We start from the raw sequence: 4,880 nt of genomic DNA on the forward strand, positions 1-4,880 counted from the left end.
TCTGGGTGTGCTTTAATAAAAGGTTCAGGAGTTAAAAAGTTGAGAACAAGAAAGAAAAAAGAAATCATTGAAGGAGTAATCTACTAGAGTACATAGGAGTAGATGGAATCAAAGCAAAAATAAAAGGGTAGGAATTGGTAAGATGAAGGTCTATATCTTCTTCTAAAAATAGAGCAAAGGAAGAAAGTATGAGTTATGCAACGTAATTAATATAATATATAATTAATATAAGATTATAAGTGATTTGAAGTTTGGTATTATGCTGAAGGATTTCCATCAAGTTTCATCTTATGGGAATAGGAATAATTACAGTAGATATGATGGGAATTTTTGGAAGGGGTTTTGGAGAGGAATGAGTGGAAATAAGGCTTGAACAAGGCAGTGGAGATGAAGCCATGAACAGTTTTGCTTCAAATTTCATCTCAAGATCTTATTTAGCTGTGTGACTTGGGACAAATAATTTAATCTTTCTCTTCTTCACTGCTCTCATATTTAAAATGAAGACATTTGACTCATTGACCATCTGCACCTCTATTATCTACACAGTTAGGATCATATGAATATCATCAGATTTGATTGCTTAGTTAACTTCAATGTTGGAAAGATTTGGGTGAATAAGAGATAGATATAAAAGGATTTTCCAGCCTTGAGATTTTGTGATCTAATGAGCAGGTTGTAGAGCAGCCTATCATAAAACTTTAAGGAATCATTTTACAAGTTCACATAGAAGCCTGTACTTTGCCTATATGAGAGTTGCACTCCACTTGTCTACTTTGTCCCTGATTGTTTCAGTCCTTTTGGAGGACCATGTATGTACCAGAGGATTCTCCTAGGAAAAAAATAATAGGCTTTATGTTTTTTCTCTGCCAGACTGATCTTTGCCATAGAAATAGAAAAACAAAAATAGAAATTGCTAACATGAATTGAATATCAAAGGTCAGTAATTTTTTTTAAATCACCTAGCTGCACTAAACAAATTCAAATCACCTTACACAGAAAGACTAAATCCTTAGGTACTAAAATGATTGTCAGATGTGATTTCTAAGTCATCATCATTAACATTTGAAAGATTATAACATTATGCATCTATTTAATTTTTGTTGGTGGCGATAGTTATAAAGTATGTAATAAAAATGGAAAACATGTTAATATTACATGGCCTATTCTTAATGGAGCCATGCTTATAATCACAATCTTATTAATGATATTCACCAAAAATCTCTTTAATTGTATTTCTAGAATTCTCTCAGGAAAAAAAAAAGTCAAGTTCATCACCTAGTAGACCTTAGACCTGGTTGTCTTATATTTGAAAAAGAAATTAAGAAATTTGTATTTCTCCATTCTTGTACTACCTCTAGAACAGTGGGCCTTAAATGGTTTTTCCCCTCAAAAATGTTGGAGAGTATCATAGTCAAAAACATCACCTAGCCATCCAAATACATTACAGTATTTTTGCCCTAGAGCATAATGTAGGCTGCTACAGTAGAATGAATATGGGAGGAGGAGGGAATATAGATTTTTGAGATCATAAAGAAGAACTGAGATCATTAACCGTGAGACTGGGATGCTTTAGGCAAAATCATCAACTATGGAAACTGTGTCCATTGTACAGCATGACTCCCTTCTTCCTCCCTTCACCAGAACTAATAGTTTCCTGAACCAATCCTTCTGATTGTCAGAAAAATTATCTGATAAAGTCATTCACACGGAGGTTACACACTTAATGTGTTGTTATCTATGACAGACATATGTACATTTAAAATGAATTTTTAAAAAATAAAGTGGTACTTAACCAAGAGATATGAATAGTGGAACTGTAAGGAGAGTGATTAGGGGCCCATGTATGTATACTACATACCATAGGACAGATACAACAGTTTATTATTCCCTGACCAAAAACCATGATAGGTCCTCATGGCACATGGAACATTGCAATGCCTCATGGAAGAGAGCCATGACCAGTCACAACAACTTTTCCTGACCATCCACACAATAAAAACCAAGTAGAAAAAGCATGATTAATGAACAGATTATGACACGTTTAAATGGATATCCTAGATGACATACCCATCAGTATTGTAGATCTATGACAGACAGTACAAAGAGAAAGTTAGTTGGATTCAATAAAACAAGAGAGGAAAAACTAGATGGATTATGTTCAGGAAATTTTGAAATTCCTTTAATGAATTTTCATATTAATGAAAAACAAAGTCTCATCACATTAATACTAATATTTTCCTGGTGATGTCAAAAGGTGAAGGAAATGAATAGTCTGCATCCGATATTACAAATAAGTATTTTTTGGATAACTGAAGTAAAAGATATTATCATTGAAATAAATAAGTGAAAAAGACTATTGGATGATCATATGGTAATACATGAATTCCATAATATTTTAAGTTAAGCATACATATACCTCAATTAATTGGGTCGGGAGACCTGAAAGTTAGCAGTAACAAGTAACTATGGATTTTTTTAAGTTTAAGTTTTGGGTGAAAGTCAAAGTGGCATAAGAAGACCCGAGGCCAAGACTCCATCATTTGCATAAGACTTTCTTTACTGGTGAATAGAATGTCACTTAGTTTCTGAAAGATGATGTTCATACAAGAGGTTTGAGGAAAGACTTTTGATTTTGGCTATGAGAAAGTATTCCATTTGAGAGATGGGGGAAAAGAGAGAGAAAATGAACTTTGTGGGAAATGGTGGCCATATAAAGGAGCTGCCACATCAACATACCACTGATTTCTAGATTTACTTCCTTGAGACTATGGAGAATTATATATTAATTGAGATTAAGTATATCAGCTAGGACTTTAAATCAAATGGGGATATCTCACTACCAATGAGAGAACTCATTTACTGTATATATTGAGAGGTATATTTAACCTGTATGACTTCCTTGATTTTTGTTTATTCTTTCCTTGGATAAATGATGAATTCATTCTTTGTGATGGACTTTTATATAATTAACATTTATTGTGATGGTTGTCAAGCTTTCAGATATAAACTTTATCCATTCCTCTTTTAGAATAGTGAATAGGAAAGCAACTCTGATATAATAATAATATAATTTCCCCCTAGATTAAAAATAGAAGATGGGGCAGATATAATTCTTGTTCACAAAACACTTTTTGAGGACAGCAGAGTGGTTAGCCATTTCTCCTTCTGTGTTTCCTCTCCAAACATGGAGCAAAAAAATCTTTTTATCTCCCACACTATTATTCTAACTCTGCCCCTCATTCAGTTAAAGCTCATTTAGTCATCTTCTCTGCTACTATAAAGAGTCTTATATAAGTGATATAGGCTCAAGTTCTGGCTTATATATGCATTATAATATAAATTAGTCTTTACACAAAGGGAACTCAAGTACTTTACTTAAGTGAACCTAGCCTATTGACTATACAGTCCTCACATAGGCCTTTAATAATATTGAATGGATATGGTTATTATACCTGAAGTCCTTCTCAAATCTTTGATTTTGGGAAACTCTCACCTAGCAATGTCTGCAAGTTCAAGTTTTCATATGTCCCATTTGACTAAGATAAGGGTATAAATGTTTAGAATCCTGTTTTTGCCACAGAAGGGAAGTATTAAAATTTTAATTAATTATTAAAAAACAAAATGTTTATTAAGTACTAAGAAGAAAGTACTTTCTATAGTTCTTTTTATGGGGAATATAGACATAAAATAGACATTCTCTGATCTCAAAGAGCTTACATTTTTTTTAAACCCTTGTACTTCGGTGTATTGTCTCATAGGTGGAAGATTGGTAAGGGTGGGCAATGGGGGTCAAGTGACTTGCCCAGGGTCACACAGCTGGGAAGTGGCTGAGGCCGGGTTTGAACCTAGGACCTCCTGTCTCTAGACCTGACTCTCACTCCACTGAGCTACCCAGCTGCCCCCTAGAGCTTACATTTTAAATGAAGAAAGAACGATGTTTTTTCCTCATTACATCCCCTTATGGCTTACCATCTATCTATGCATCTGTCTATCTATAGATCAATCTATCATCTATCTATTTATCATATATCTATATAAAATTTAGAAATTTGTGAGAAAAAGCTTAATGTAGTTATGTTCTTAAATGATTTCTTCACCACCACTCTGTTTCTCAATAAGCCTCACCCCCACAGTATTTCCAGATTCTCCCCCTACCATTGTTACTCATTAAACTACTCCTTTGAGTTTTTCTTCATTCAAATATACCATTCTATATTGAATCTGGTAGAAGTTTTCTATTAGCCCAAGTCCCTAGTTTATGCCCTCTTTTCATAGTCAGTATTTGGTTCATATCTTCAGGATATTTTCTATTAGCCCAAGTCCCTAGTTTATGCCCTCTTTTCATAGTCAGTATTTGGTTTATATCTTTAGTATATCCCTTATGTGTCATTGCTTTACTTTACATGCTCATGTCTTTTCAAATGTCCTACCTTCAAAGTTTATTGACCTATTCATCTCTCTTCACTTTACTAGAACCTAAAGAAAATATTGAAATTTTCCTACTTCTGATCTCATTATCACCCCCTAAGACTTCCATTTCTATTCTACATGATTCAAAAATTCCTTTATCTGACTGTATCTCCACATCCTATCTTTCTTCATGTCTCTGATCTCTTATCAATTAATTAATTCTCTCATGCTTATAAATTAGAGAGGAAGTCATGTAAATTTCCTGATTGGAACCATTAAAAATCTATATATTTTGCTTGGGCCCTCATTATTACATATTATTCTATTTACTCTTCCCCTTATCTCTGCATATGGATATTCCAAACCATATCTTGTCTTCTGTGTTTTTTCTTTTATCTCTCAAAATAGGATGTTTCTTTATACCTTATTGAAAAAATTAAAACCATCTGCTGTGACATGCTTCTTCTCTC

Source organism: Gracilinanus agilis, chromosome 1 (genome assembly GCF_016433145.1).
Source record: "Gracilinanus agilis isolate LMUSP501 chromosome 1, AgileGrace, whole genome shotgun sequence".
Lineage (NCBI taxonomy): Eukaryota > Metazoa > Chordata > Mammalia > Didelphimorphia > Didelphidae > Gracilinanus > Gracilinanus agilis.